Source organism: Myotis lucifugus, unplaced genomic scaffold (assembly GCF_000147115.1).
Source record: "Myotis lucifugus unplaced genomic scaffold, Myoluc2.0 scaffold_23, whole genome shotgun sequence".
In the NCBI taxonomy this organism is placed as follows: Eukaryota; Metazoa; Chordata; class Mammalia; order Chiroptera; family Vespertilionidae; genus Myotis; species Myotis lucifugus.
The window spans coordinates 5,180,819-5,189,063 of record NW_005871071.1 but is presented as its reverse complement, the minus strand read 5'-3'; positions in this window follow the sequence as shown (position 1 = coordinate 5,189,063).

Sequence of the window (8,245 nt, the reverse complement as noted above, 5' to 3'; positions counted from 1 at the left end):
GTCGTCCCCACAACTTTGCTGAAACTGCTGGCGCCAAACTCTGCCCATGGTTTCTTAACACATTGCGGACTAGGACCAGTCGTTTTATTGCTAGCTTTACCCAGTGGCCAGATAAGTTTCTATTGAACGAGTACAACGTTTTACATAAATGTTAAAGGCACGCTTTAAAATTAAATACCCACTGCATTTTGAAGTTATTTATTACATGTTCTTAAAAGCTAATATCTTTTTAAAGTACGATACTTTGTAAAACACTGTGGAATATGAAGTGAGAATTCTCGTGATCCGTCCGCAATGTGTTGACTGCCAAATCCTTTGGCTTTACATTTTTATTATTATTTAAATATATTTTTATTGATTTCAGAGAGGAAGGGAGAGTGAAAGAGAGAAACATCAATGATGAGAGAGAATCATTGATTGGCTGCCTCCTGGGGCGGACCGGGGCATGACCAGAATTGAACCAGGACCCTTCAGTACACAGGCTGACACTCTATCCAGAGCCAAACGGGCTAGGGCAAATCCTCAGGCTACTTGCCATCTGATAGCTACTGGCAATACAGGGTGGTTCCAATGAAGTGTTTCTCAGACACCTGGCAATGAGATTTCCTTCTAAGAGTTAAACTAGTGAAAAGCAACAGATGACTGCAATTCTGTGGGAATTTGGAAACCATCAAAACTCAACCAGGCTGTCCTGGGTAGAATCTCAGGATGAATTGTACCGGGATTGCAATTTAAAAAACAAGAGTTACACTGCACTCCTTTGGGGGAAAGTGTCAATGTAAGAAACATTCAAACCTGTAGAGAACCCTAGCCAGTTTTGCTCAGTGGATAGAGCGTCAGCCTGCATACTGAAGGGCTTCAGGTTCCATTCAGATCAAGGGCACATATCTCGGTTGCAGGATCCTCAGTTGCAGTATCAATCCCGGTCCGTCCTGGTCTGGGCACATTGCGGGGAGGCAACAACAACAACAAAAATCAATGGAAAAATATCCTCGGGTGAGGATTAACAAACAAACAAAATTCAAACCTGTAGAGGATTTTGTGAGTTTATTGAGCCAAATTATAAACAATTGCTGGGAAGCAAAATCTCAACGGATTGAGAAAATGGTCTAGAGAATGGAAGTATTGCATTTTATTTTATACATTACAGTCAAAAGAGAAGACATAAGTGGGTTACATGAAATCCATTAGATTAGGGAGGCAGGAGAAAGCAAAGAGAGAATCCCTCCGGGATTGGGTGAAAAGTAAATGGTAGACACATACTTCTTTTATATAGGTGGGTATAGGATAGTTAACAGTCAACAATTAACACGATAACAATAACAATGAGAGGATTTGTGGTCTCTACCCTGGTGCATTGGTTGTGCCTGAGAGGTCTGGAAAAAGGGAAGTTACTCAGCCATTCCAAAGGTATGTTTCAGTAGATGCAAAAAGATACCATAAACTGCTTTTATTTGTAAAGTTTTCATTTCAGCCCTGGCTGGTGTCTCAGTGGTTAGAGCATCGCATCGGCCTATGTACTGAAGGGTCTCGGGTTCAATTCTCCGTCAAGGGCACATACCTTGGTTGCGGTCCAATCCCTGGCCCTGGTCCGGGTGTGTTCGGGAGGCAACCAATCGATGTGTCTCTCACATCAATGTTTCTCTACCCCTCCTTCCTCCCTTCTACTCTCTGTAAAAATCAATGGAATAAGTATCCTCGGGTGGGGATTTAAAAAAAGTTCTCATTTCAGACCATCCTATGTGGTTACTTTAGGTCTCTGAGTTTGTAAAGCAGCCATGCAGGCCTTCCCTGAGCTTGTCAGGTTTAGTATGTGGTTCCTTTTTGTTCAAAAAAGGAAGAGGTTTGGGAAGGGTTGGAGAGGCCAACTCTGACAAGGACATTCCTTCCTTTGTAGTAAACAGACAGACTTGAGCAGAGCAAGGATGACGGGCCAGGCACAGAAGGTCACTGGGCAGAAAGCCCCAGGGGGCCTAGCAACAGGCAAAGCTGGGAAAACAAGGACCTCGTCTCCAGAGTAACCTTTCTTGCCCTAGCATATCACTGGGTGTTCGATTTAGACCCCCTTGACCTTTCATATTGCTGGCCATGCGGGGTTCAGACGGTCTCCTGACCTTTCCTCCCCTGTCACGTTGCTAGTCCCTTAAATGAACAAGGGCGGGGGGAGGGGGGCGCAAAGAATAGCTCTTAAACATTAAACCTCCAGGACAATGAGGTTCTCACCCACATCAAATACATTTAGACCTCGGTTTGTGCTTCAGCTCCAAGCCTAGAAGAACAGCAAAACCAGACAAGCGATGCTATGGCTGACCTTGGGACCAGCTGTGATGACTAATGATTCCCCCAACACTCCCCCACCGCCACACCCCCTGTGCGGACCAATCACTAGAGACCAGCGCCCTAAAAGTTACCCTTAAAAGCAGTGGTTCTCAACCTTCCTAATGCCACGACCCTTTAATACAGTTCCTCATGTGGTGGTGACCCCCAACCATAAAATTATTTTCGTTGCTACTTCATAACTGTAATTTTGCTACTGTTATGAGTCGTAATGTAAATATCTGATATGCAGGATGTATTTTCATTGTTACAAATTGAACATAATTAAAGCATAGTGATTAATCACAAAAACAATATGTAATTATATATGTGTTTTCCGATGGTCTTAGGCGACCCCTGTGAAAGGGTCGTTTGACCCCCAAAGGGGTCGCGCCCCACAGGTTGAGAACCGCTGCTTAAAAGTGATCGCCCTCTCAAGAGCATATCCTTTCCCCTCCCCCGCCTGTGTCCCCCCAGGTGCATTGCCTTTACCCTTCTCTCTCCTAAGCTCCAAGAGCTCCTTTTTTTCTCTGTAACTTGTTTCCTGAGGCTATTTCTTCTTCTGCTCACTTCTTCTACGTCTGTGACTTCTAAAAAAACTTTCTCTTATAGCAGTGATGGCGAACCTTTTGAGCTCGGCATGTCAGCATTTTGAAAAACCCTAACTTAACTCTGGTGCCATGTCACATATAGAAATTTTTTGATATTTGCAACCATAGTAAAACAAAGACTTATATTTTTGATATTTATTTTATATATTTAAATGCCATTTAACAAAGAAAAATCAACCAAAAAAAATGAGTTCGCGTGTCATAGGTTTGCCATCACTGTCTTATAGCATGAATCTTGGCTCTGAATTCTTTCTTAGCTAGAACTCAAGAACTGAGGTTGCTGAACCAAGGTCCAGTCTGACTTCACCAGCAGCCAACACCTTAAGGTGTATCAGCTGAGAAACTTTGTAAGATCAAATAAGTATTCTCATTCCATATTCACAAAGTAACCTACTAAAAATGTCCTTCCTTGCCCAGCCGGCGTGGCTCAGTTGTTGACCATTGACTCATGAACCAAGAGGTCACCAGTTTGATTCTCAGTCAGGGCACATGCCAGGTTTGTGGGCTCGATTCCCAGTAGGATGCATGCAGGAGGCAGCCGATCGATATTTAAATTGCCTTCCTTTTATGCAGAACTAGAGGGAGAAAAGAGAATGTACTAGTTAGGCTAATTGAAGCATCTAACAATTGTATTTTTATTAATAAACTAGAGGCCCAGTGCATGAAAATTCATGCACTGGAGAGGGGGCCCTCAGCCCAGCCTGCCCCCCTCACAGTCCAGGAGCCTCAGTGGCAGGAGGTGACCCGGCAATCGGGGGCTTCTCCAAGTAAAACCCCTCTATATTATCAACCATCAACCTTAATGTTTAAAATTGCACACTGATCACCAACATCCTGTTTCTTTAAAATTTCTTCTCTTGACTTCTAGGATCCCACTCTCCTATTCTCTGGCCATTCCTTCTTTTTTGTGTGTGTCAACTAATGTGGTTTATTCATGTATGCTGGGATGGTTAACATTAATATGTATTTTATGCAATTTTCTAATTAATTAAAGGAGAAAAACTATATGAAGCATTTTAATAGAAAAAGCACTGAATAAAGCCCAATACTTAAATGTTAAAAAAAGAAATAAAAAAAGGAAGAAAAAACAGTGTGCTGCCTCCACTCTTATTCCAGCCTCCATCCTATTCTGGACCTATAGCTAATGTGTTTAATATAAAAGTCATTAAGATTATCTCACTCCCCTGACAGAATCTGGCCATTCTTTCTCCTTTGTTGAGTCTCTACTTGCCTCTTAATAGAAAACATTCTAACAATTCTGTTCTGGGAACCCTTTTCTCTTCTTGTTTTTCACTCTTCAAGTGATTACTGCACTCTCATAGCTTCAGTTGCCATCTCTATATTCTAGATCAGTGCTGTCCAACAGAACTTTCTGTGATGATGGGAATATTCTATATCTGTGCTATCCAATACGGTAGTCAATAGCTACATATGACTATTGATCCTTTGAGATGTAATGCAACTGAGGAACTGAATTTTAATTTTTATTTAAATTTAATTGACTAAATTAGCCACTGGGATTAGAATCACTGAGAAACCTTACTGACAGAGATTCGCATTAGGTCTGGGGCAAGGTCCAAGAATTGATGTTTAACCAAAGCTCCCCCTGGTGATTCTGATGTGTACATGCACAAAAGATTTTTTGGGCTGAGTACTTGGTAGGTGTATAAACGCCTTTAAAAAGATAGGGGTCCTTGTGAGGTTTGGTTGGTAGAAATTTGAGTAAAGGAGATGAGATCATGTCCTGCCCATCCATTCCTCAAACTTCTGAGAGAGGGAAGTCCACCTGCCTCATTGCTGATATTGCAAATACCAAGAACAGAACACAATTTTAATGAAAGGAATATATAGGAAGAGACTAGAAGATCAACTCAGGGAATCCAAGTGAGATACAGAATGCCAAAATCCGGGAGGCTAAATGGTGACTTCTGTGAGCAAAGCCTGGGGAAACTTACCTAAATAAGCTGGTCAGAAAACTGTAAAAAGATTTGTTTCAACAAGGTAAGTGTTGGAAGTAGAACCTAGAAAGTGGAGGATGCCACCTCTCCAGGGATTTAGTGAGAGGCAGACCTTTATATGAATTGGAAAGGGTAGAACAGGAAAATGTTGAATGAATTAAAAAGAACGACGAGCAGTGGGGTTTGGAAGAGATTTTTAAAGCTTAAACCTTTAAAATCTCATAAAGTATTTGTCACAATGTGTTTCTAAAACTTTCCTCAACTACATTTGCATGTCTCCTGACAGTAAACTAAGTTGAATGGCATCTGAGTTGCTTTAGGATATTCCTTCCTAAAGTCTTTTTAAACCCCCCCCCCCACTCCAATGATGAATGGACATTGCCTTATTATATATCTCACCTATCACACAGCAAATTATAAACTTTATTGCCAAGAATATTGATGAAAAGTATATTTTAATGCCAGGCCATAATTATAAGTAAAAAGAAAAAAACACAAAATACAGTGTAGTAGAGTCGGGGGAGGGGGAGAAGCTTTAACTTAGTTTGAATCCAGGCTCTTCTGCTTACTGGGAGATCTTGGGCAAGCTCTTCAAGCTCCTTTTCTCACTGTAGAATATATCCATACTGTCTCTAAAGTATGACTGACAGTATTAAATAAGTATAAATTGCTTACAGTGCCTGGTGCATAGTAGGCATTCATGTTCTCTTCTTCTGCCCACAGTGTCCAAGTTTAAGACAAATATTTCTGACCGATAATTCAAGGTGGAGTAGAATGGACTGGCTCCAATATTCTTAGGGATTAAGGGTGAGTTCCTACCATGATGAAAAGCCTGTTTCTCATCTAGACTGATACTGTGTTTGTTCTGAAGTCTAGTAGACCTTATGGAGTCTTATACCTAAATTTTAACAGTGACCATCTCTGAAAAGTGATAGCTAGAAGGCAGAGGGAGGGACTTTCACATTTTGTTTATATAATTATATAGTATTAGAGGCCTGATACACAAAATTCATGCAAGAGTAGGCCTTCCTTCCTCCAGCTGCCAGCACTGGCTTCCCTCTGGCTGCCAGCAGGCACCTGGACCGGGCTTCCCTTGAAGCCCTGGCTTCATCTGGAAGGTCCTCCTGAAGGACATCCGGTCTAATTAGCATATTACGCTTTTATTATTATAGATGAAAAGTTTTATAGTAAACAGGTATTAAATAAGTTTTTAAATTGAAATTTTGAAAAGAATCACTACTTCATTCACAAGCAATTTAAGGAAGAGTGGAGATCCCAAGGATGAAGTTTTTGAAGGAGAAATTGTTTCCTTTCTTTAACCCTGTGGGAATGACAGATGGTGGGGGAAATGGCAGGAGGAGGGATTTTTCTGGTGAGCACCTTCCAGCCAGTCCCCACTGCATAACTTATTAATATTTTTCATTCTCTTCTGATAAGAAATTCTGGAGTTCCTTTTTAAAGGTAAGTATCAGTTATGACCCATTTTGTTAGTCTGTAAAACTGCCAAGTGAACCTGAAATGAGGAAATCTCTATTATCTATATAGGTAGTAGCACTGTGGGTTGTCTGCTGGTGTCTTTACCTGCATGCCAACACTCAATCTACTGACATAATCTGAGAATACAAAGAGGAGTGATGCAGAAATACAGCAAAATCTCAGCTTATAGCCAAAGGATGGAAAAGAACCATTAAGGTAGATCTAGTACCAGGGCAAGTGAGAGCAGTCAGTGCTGGACTGGGAAGGATATCATGGGCAAAGAAGGCCCTAAGAAGTAGAGCAACAAAATGTGAGCACATTTCCCTTGCACAAGCTTGTCAGGAAGAGCACAAGATGTGCCCAGATGCTTCAATCATCTTCTGCCGTAGACCAATTCCAGCATGTCATAATTTCAAGAGTTTCATCCAAAGGTTGATGAGACTTGGGGACTCAACAGGGTTGAGTCACACATGTAGTCACCTGTTGGGAATGGCTAAAGGCATTTCCCCAAACCTGAATAGTAAACTGATTGTGGCTGCCAGACAGTTAAAGGGCATCTTAATCTACATGTTATTGCCTCCTACTGGCCAAACACCTGAACAGCCGTAGGCTATTCCCCAAACTGACAATGCTTCTGTACCCTTTGAAACCTTACCCTTTGAAGTGTATTATCTCCACCTTGCCTTAGGACAAATTGTGTTAATAAAAGCAAGGGTCCTAGACAAGGAGGGACTCTTCAGTTCCTTTAGCTGAAGGTCCTCTGACCCCCAATGCCTTTCAAAATTATATCTCTCTCGTCTCCGGACTCTTTATTAGTCTCTGGATTCCTATGTCATCTACGCGCAGCCTTTTCCAGATTCCTGAACGCTTCTTGATACTGGGACAAGAACCCCGGCATAATCTTCTTGAAAATTTTCTGAAATATGCCCAGAAAGGTGGAAAGCCATGTACTAGAAATATCATCCCATCTTCTCAATCACACAGACACAGAAGGGTTAGAGGATTCTTGGAGTCAGTCCAATGAAAGCTAGGATTACAATCCAAACCTTTTGGGTCCCAATCTCATGATATTTCCATCCAGCCTGATGATTGAGATAAGTCTTTATAAATGTGTGCCATGAAAACATTGTGTTCTTACTTTTATAAAATACAAATAGCCCTTTCTCTTCTGGTATTTTAAAATAAATTTATAAGAGGCTTCTTGCTGGCCAACCCACACTCATCACCTGTCCAGATTCTCTTGAAGAGTCTGCCCATTATCCGGTTTCCAAACTAAAGACCTTCTAGTCTCAAATTCCAGAATGCTCACTGGGTTCTAGACTCCCAGAACTCTTGGGTCTGGCATACTTAAGTGGTACCTATTTTCTAACCCGCCCTTGCAGCTTTGTCCCAGTATTTGTGCCTTGTTGTCTGATACGCTGTTGCCCACTGTCCATACACAAACATCTAAAACCACTCTTCTTTCCCGGCCAGAGTGGCTCAGTGGTTGAGCATGGACCTATGAACCAGGAGGTCACAGTTTGATTCTTAGTCAGGGCACATGCCTGGGATGCAGGCTGGATTCCCCAGTAGGGGGCGTGTAGGAGGCAACCGATTGATGATTCTTTCTCATCATTGATGTTTCTATCTCCCTCTCCCTTCCTCTCTGAAATCAATAAAAATATATATTTAAAATAAAATAAAATAAAAAGACCACTCTTCTTTCTAAGGGGAACAGAGATAAGGCTTGTGATGCATTCAAATTCTCTTGCTCGGTGGTTTTCCCAGTTGCCAAATGCCTTTCATTGTGTCCCTGAATAAGAAAGTAAGTTGGGAGAAGGCTTAAGACATCTCCCCCTCCCCTCTTGTCAGCTGTAAAGTTAGAATGGAAAGGGTCTGATGGCT